This window comes from Sorex fumeus, unplaced genomic scaffold, assembly GCF_029834395.1.
Source record: "Sorex fumeus unplaced genomic scaffold, SorFum_2.1 ptg000037l, whole genome shotgun sequence".
In the NCBI taxonomy this organism is placed as follows: domain Eukaryota; kingdom Metazoa; phylum Chordata; class Mammalia; order Eulipotyphla; family Soricidae; genus Sorex; species Sorex fumeus.
The window spans coordinates 62,377,207-62,385,415 of NW_026606094.1; positions in this window are offsets into that span (position 1 = coordinate 62,377,207).

The window sequence follows — 8,209 nt, forward strand, 5'->3', positions numbered from 1 at the left end:
TTGTAAACCACAATGCCCAAGAGGAGAGAGAGACAGAGACAGAGTCAGAGACAAGACAGAGACAGAGACAGAGACAGAGAGAAAAGGGCCTGCCTTAGAGGCAGGCAGCGGGTGGGGGGTTGGGTGGAACCTGGGGACACTGGTACTGGGAAATGTACACTGGTGGAGGGATGGGTGTTGGAATACTGTATGACTGAAATCAAATTATGAACATCTCTGTAAGGGTCTATTTCATAGTGATTCATTAAAAAAGTAAAAAAATAAACAATCTTATTTCTCTTAAAAAAGAAAAAACCTGTCTCTATTAAACACACTGGAGGAAACACAGACAGGACTCTCCAAGATCTTTGACCTTAGGAGATCTTCAGTGATTCAACACCATTGGCAAAAAAAAAGTGGGGGGAGGAGAAATATACAAATGTGACTTAGTCAACCTTAAACACTTGTGCTCTCCAAAAGGAAGTGAGATGTAAAATGATAACTTACTGGGTAACAGATTTACTTGTGCATCATCCAGCCAACTAAGAGCTAATATCCGAGATAAATAAAGCATTTTAGCATTTTCAAAGCTCACCTACAATAAAGCAAATAACCCTATCAAAAATGTGGAGAAGAGATGAACAGAAATTTCTTCAAAGAAGACATAAACGGTCAATAGGCATACGAAAGTATGTTAATATTAACTGATTTTCAGAAAAATGTAATTTGAAATGGCAATGAGTTGTCAAATCCCACCAGTTAGAATAGTTCTATACTGTTAAAAAAAAACTGAAACATTAAGTGGTAGTGGGAATGTTACAAAAAAGAAACTATCATTCACTGCTGCTGGAATTGTTGCCTGTTTTCATCACCTGATGAAATTGTTTGGATATCTCCAAAAAATATAGATTAAATTTCCATATGACCATGTGATTCCACTCCTGGGCATCTGTCTCAAGAACACAAAATCATTCATTTGAAAAGATATATGCATACCTACAGCCATCACAGCATTATTTACAATAGCAAAAAGTTGAAAAAGATTCGAGTTAACAAAAGATGAGTATGCATAGAAATTGTGAGACTTTATATATATACATACATATACATAGACAGACAGAAATGTACACACACACACACACACACACACACACACACCCCACAATGGAATACTACTCATCTATGAGAAAAGAGGAAATTTTAGTTTGCTGTAACTAAAATGGAACTGGAGTCTGTCATACCAAGTGATGTGAATCAGAATGTGAAAAACAAATGCCAGATGATCTTGGTCTGCACCTTCTCTCTACCTTTCAGAGGACAAGAAAGAAAACAAATGGACTAGACAATCTCCAATGGAAACAAATCGTGAGATAGTTGATCAATAGAACTGGAAACTGAAGAGGTTGGGGCAGGGGTGGGGTAAGGGCGGAGGGTTCTTGGCATTAATGGAGGGTACTACAACAAGACTATTGTAAAATATGATAGCTCAATAAAAAGTATATTTAAAATATACAAGTCTGTTTGTTGTCTAAAAGGAAGAAGGACAGAGAATAACTTACAGAATAGCTGAACATAGCATTCCTTCCATTCCACTTGCAGTCAATAAAGCAGAATTTTTTTTGCAATTTTTCCTTTTAGGAATAGCATATATTCTTTATTTCAAATACTTCTTGTTCCAAACATCATTTTATCTACTTTTTTGTTTATTTTGTTTGCTTGAGTTTTTTTTAATTTTTATTAGAGAGCCATGATTTACAAAGCTTCTGACAGTTGTGTTTTAGACATACAGTAATTCAACACAAATCCCTTCACCAGTGCCAACTTCCCTCCACCAGTATTATTAGATTCTCTCCCCATCCAATTCCACCTGTCAACTTAACAGGCACACTACAAAATTTTAGTGGTTGCTGCTTAGCTCTCATATTTTCAGTTCTGTTGAAAAAGAATATTTTCGGTATCTAACTATACCCCTCACTCATGTCACAAGTATACTGAAGCCCTGATGCCTATTAACCTGTTACACCTGTTCTCTTCTTCCCCCTTGATTTCTTTCCTTCTCTATATGTCTAATTTCTAAACAGTGGGGGCAAGGATGATCTAAGCAGCCCCATTTTACTACAATAATTTTTCTCATACAGTAATCTATATTCCACAGAGAAGTGAAATCATCCTGTGTTTGTCTTTCTTATTCTTGTTTACTTCACTCAACATATCTTTCAGTCCCAACTGTGTTACAGCAAATTGCATAATTTCATTGTTCCTTGTAACTACATAATACTCCATTGTGTATATATATCACATCTGCATAATCCATTCATCTGTTGGACACCTAGATTGATTCCATATTTTAGCTATTATACTGAGTGCAGCAATAAATAATGGTGTACATATGTCCATTTGGAGAATGTTTTTATGTCCTGGGTATAGATGCCCAAAAGTGGAATTGCTGTGTTGTTCAATTCTAAGTTTATTTAGAACTCTCCATAGAGTTTTCCACAGGGGTTGTATGAGACAACATTCAACATTCCCACCAGCAGTGGATGAGTTCCTTTTTCAACACATGCACGCCAACAGAGATTGTTTCTGCTATTTTTAATATGTGTCATTCTCACTGGTGTGAGATGATATCTTATTGTTGTCTTGATTTGAATTTCTCTGATGATAATTGATGCTGAGCTTTTTTTCATGTGTCTACCGGCCATCTGCCTGTCTTCTTTTGAGAAGTGTCTATTCATCCCCTCTTCCCATTTGTTGATAAGGTTTTTAAATTTCTTTTCATCTATTTTTTTAGTATTTTTTACATCCTAGATATCAAATCTTTCTCTGATGTGTTGACTGCAAATATTTTTTTGTTAGATGTCTGAGTTTTACCCTGTGGATTTTTGGTGGGAGAGGCAGTGCTTGTTTGATTTTTGGCCACGCAGAAGCTCTTAAATTTTATGTAGTCCCATGTTTACTTTGAATTTTATTGCCTTTGCCAGTGATATCAGATCATTGAAGGCATCTTTGAGGTCCAAATATTGAAGTTTATTTTGCTTGTTGTTTGGGGTTATTTTGCCCCACACCCATGTGATGCTCAGGTCTTACTTTTGGCTCTGCACTCAAAAGAATACTTCCAGAGATGCTCCTAATGCTGGTCATGGGGCATCAAACTGAAGTCTGCCACATGCAATGTGAGCACCTTAACCCTCATACTATTCTCTGACTTTAATTGTTCTTGAGGGAATAAAAGAAAGAAACTAGTTCAACAAACATGTACCAAATGTGTCTCTATTGCACTAAGTTTTGATTTATTTGAATGCTATTTCTGTATTAAGGTGAGTTTAGAAAAGGGGAAAATCACCCTTATAAATCAATGAATAGCAAAGGAAGGGGAAATCAATATTCATGTATGTTCTATAAAGAGAGCCCCTCAAAAAAAGTGAACCTTGGGGAAAAAAAGAGAAATAACATATTTCCCAATTAGGTGAATGACTGAGTCAAGGTACAGCTAGGAGATCATCTGTTAACAGTGAAAGAAGGGAGAAGCAGGGGGTTAGCAGGTACTGAAGTGACGAAATATATAAACACAGAATGCATTACTTTGGCCAAATTAATTCTCCATGATTCTCCAACTGCAGATGAGTATCTAGGCACTTCAGATGTTATTTGTAGCTACATTTTCTATGAATGATTGATTTTTAAGTAACATCTTACACAGGAAATATCTCTAAGGATTATTTAGGATTTTGTGAAGAATTCCACTTTATCTTACAAGTACTTTGTACTTAGCTACAAAGAGTACATGGCTCTTTGCTAAATTTGGACAGGAATCTAGGCTAGATAAGGACCTCATCTCTAAAGAATGTTATTAAGAAATGAATCACAGATTGGTGTGTGCTAGTCTGTCCATGAATGAGTAAAAGATTATCAGGATTAGGTGTTTTTGTTCTTTCTAAAGGATACTGGGGTTTAACATGGATATCAATTTAATATTTGGGCCGAGGAAAGTTGTCATAAAAATTCACTTAAATCTCAAGAAATTCAAGCATGTGTGTAAATTATGAGCTAGTACCTACGTCAGTGTTCAAATGAGGCACATAACTAGTAGTTATCAAGATACTAAAGTTATTAAATTGACCTCTATTTGCATTTCCCATTTTTTGTTTTGTTTTAGGGTCACACTTGGCAGTGCTAAGAGCTACTCCTGGCTCTGTGCTCAGAGATCACTCCTGGCAGGCTCAACAAAAGCCCTACCTGCCATACTATCACTCCAGGCATGTTTCTTAGGTATTTTTAATGGTACTGAGAACGTGTTCCGAGACTCTAAACCCCTCTTGGTTTTGAAAAGGGTAGAAAAAAAGGGCAAAAAGAAGGAAAAGTAAATTTTCAAAAATAATTTTTGAGAGACTTTTACTTTTAGTTACAAGTCCACTTCATGGGAATAAGATTGCTAATCTCTTTAACTTGCAGCCTAGTGGAATTTCAAGAGAACCACCAGAAGCGTTTTTAGTGGATCTCCTACATTTGGCAGACAGAAAAAGCTGATGTCTGACTCATGCCAGAAGAGTCATTTTTATAGACCGGGGCCAACATCACAAGACTATAGTCCGGGTCCTGCCTTCTCTCAGAAAACTAAAGGAGTGAACAACTTGCACTCAGCACTAAGTTTCTAGTCTCTCTCTAAATTAAAATATCATTTCAAGTATAATAATGGTATTCTTCCACTTCCAAATATCAAAACAATGTATCAAACTTTTCAAGAATGATTTCAGATAACCATTTACAAATCCATTTCCCCTAGCCATAAAACATTTAAAACTCATTTTATTTTTATTAATTATAGGATAACATTGGTTTGTCCTTTCTCCCTTGCCACAAAGAGCTTAGGTTTATTAGGTTACACCCATCACAGTGCTCCCAAGACACTCCCATCGCTCTGTGTTTATTGGAATATAGCTATAAACATTTTAGGCTTAACATTGGTTTGTCCTTTCTCCCTGGCCGCAGAGAGTTTAGATTTACTGAGTTATACTCATCACAATGCTTCTGAGGTACTCCCATTACTCTGTGTTTATCTGAACTTTTTTCTTTGTGCTCTGCTTCTCCAACTGGTCTATCACCTTTATCTCCTAATCAGACTCTGTTAACTTGTAAGGTCAGATCCTTCTAAGGACACTGGACTTGTATTCATAAGTGAAATATTGCTTTTCTCTTCTCCTAATGTCCTTCACGTAATTACTTCAGAGCAATGTCCTTTATGTATAGACATAGGAAGATAGTTAATGCTATGCTTTTGTAACTTGGGAGTTAATTAACTCTGAATAATATTCACTCTTGGGCATCTGTTTTCTCGACTTAAGCCTCAGTTGCCCTTACTATCTAGCATTCCCAAAGCAGGGTCCTGACAAGGGACTGGATAGATCCAGGGCAAGCAGTGAGCTACCCCGGCATTGAAATGAGCCAGGCCAATGCTCCATAGTCACGGTCCAGTCACGGTCCTCCCGTTGTTAATCGATTTGCTCGAGCAGGCCCAGTAACATCTCCATCGTGAGACTTATTGTTACTGTGTTTGGCATATCGAATGCATCACGGGGAGCTTGCCAGGTTTTGCCATGTGAGCAAGATACTCTCGGTAGCTTGCTGGACTCTCCGAGAGGGGCGGAGGAATCGAACTCGGGTCCGCCATGTTGGCTGCGTGCAAGGTAAATGCCCTACCGCTGTGCTATCGCTCCAGCCCAAAGCTCCATAGTACTTAACTATAAGTTAAGAGCATTGTCATGGACAAATTCTGTTATAATCCAAAAGGTAACAACTAGATTAGGACCCTTCTAGGATTAGGAAAGATTAATCTGGCCTGAGCACTGTAGTTTGAGATCTATAGTGAGATGTCCCCAGAACAATCCTATAAGCTTAATGTATCTCTTACTGTGCCCACACAAAATGACTAATATTATTAAGGAGTAGAATTAATATGACTGTTTATGTGGTTGCTAGACTAAGAGAAGGAGAAATGCACACATAGATGGTATTTCATCCTTAGGCAGGTCATCTTGCTGAATAACAATCTGTCCTAGAAGAAACTTCCCCAGAGGGAAGGACTTTACATCTGTGGATTGTATGACAACACCTATGTGGAATTCCCAATCCCTCATGATTTGGGATATAACTAAGGCTGTAGGAGTGGGCAAGGGAAGAATCAAGGGAAAAAGAATTGGAGGGGACAGAGGCCCAGCTCTGGGCAACAAAGCTGAACGGCTCCAATTCCAACAGGTACAGCCCGCCCCCAAGGGCCTGGGTTCCTCTCTGGGCACGCGCAGCTAGAAACAGCCCCGAGACAGCCGGTTTTCAACCCCTGAGCCGCGTGGGACGGGCACAGAGGCCCAACTCTGGGCAACAAAGCTGAACGGCTCCAATTCCAACAGGTACAGCCCGCCCCCAAGGGCCTGGCTTCCTCTCTGGGCACGCGCAGCTAGAAACAGCCCCGATACAGCCGGTTTTCAACCCCTGAGCCGCGTGGGACGGGCACAGAGGCCCAGCTCTGGGCAACAAAGCTGAACGGCTCCAATTCCAACAGGTACAGCCCGCCCCCAAGGGCCTGGGTTCCTCTCTGGGCACGCGCAGCTAGAAACAGCCCCGAGACAGCCGGTTTTCAACCCCTGAGCCGCGTGGGACGGGCACAGAGGCCCAGCTCTGGGCAACAAAGCTGAACGGCTCCAATTCCAACAGGTACAGCCCGCCCCCAAGGGCCTGGGTTCCTCTCTGGGCACACGCAGCTAGAAACAGCCCCGAGACAGCCGGTTTTCAACCCCTGAGCCGCGTGGGACGGGCACAGAGGCCCAACTCTGGGCAACAAAGCTGAACGGCTCCAATTCCAACAGGTACAGCCCGCCCCCAAGGGCCTGGGTTCCTCTCTGGGCACGCGCAGCTAGAAACAGCCCCGAGACAGCCGGTTTTCAACCCCTGAGCCGCGTGGGACGGGCACAGAGGCCCAGCTCTGGGCAACAAAGCTGAACGGCTCCAATTCCAACAGGTACAGCCCGCCCCCAAGGGCCTGGGTTCCTCTCTGGGCACGCGCAGCTAGAAACAGCCCCGAGACAGCCGGTTTTCAACCCCTGAGCCGCGTGGGACGGGCACAGAGCCCCAGCTCTGGGCAACAAAGCTGAACGGCTCCAATTCCAACAGGTACAGCCCGCCCCCAAGGGCCTGGGTTCCTCTCTGGGCACGCGCAGCTAGAAACAGCCCCGAGACAGCCGGTATTCAACCCCTGAGCCGCGTGGGACGGGCACAGAGGCCCAGCTCTGGGCAACAAAGCTGAACGGCTCCAATTCCAACAGGTACAGCCCTCCCCCAAGGGCCTGGGTTCCTCTCTGGGCACGCGCAGCTAGAAACAGCCCCGAGACAGCCGGTTTTCAACCCCTGAGCCGCGTGGGACGGGCACAGAGGCCCAGCTCTGGGCAACAAAGCTGAACGGCTCCAATTCCAACAGGTACAGCCCGCCCCCAAGGGCCTGGGTTCCTCTCTGGGCACGCGCAGCTAGAAACAGCCCCGAGACAGCCGGTTTTCAACCCCTGAGCCGCGTGGGACGGGCACAGAGGCCCAACTCTGGGCAACAAAGCTGAACGGCTCCAATTCCAACAGGTACAGCCCGCCCCCAAGGGCCTGGGTTCCTCTCTGGGCACGCGCAGCTAGAAACAGCCCCGAGACAGCCGGTTTTCAACCCCTGAGCCGCGTGGGACGGGCACAGAGGCCCAGCTCTGGGCAACAAAGCTGAACGGCTCCAATTCCAACAGGTACAGCCCGCCCCCAAGGGCCTGGGTTCCTCTCTGGGCACGCGCAGCTAGAAACAGCCCCGAGACAGCCGGTTTTCAACCCCTGAGCCGCGTGGGACGGGCACAGAGGCCCAGCTCTGGGCAACAAAGCTGAACGGCTCCAATTCCAACAGGTACAGCCCGCCCCCAAGGGCCTGGGTTCCTCTCTGGGCACGCGCAGCTAGAAACAGCCCCGAGACAGCCGGTTTTCAACCCCTGAGCCGCGTGGGACGGGCACAGAGGCCCAACTCTGGGCAACAAAGCTGAACGGCTCCAATTCCAACAGGTACAGCCCGCCCCCAAGGGCCTGGGTTCCTCTCTGGGCACGCGCAGCTAGAAACAGCCCCGAGACAGCCGGTTTTCAACCCCTGAGCCGCGTGGGACGGGCACAGAGGCCCAGCTCTGGGCAACAAAGCTGAACGGCTCCAATTCCAACAGGT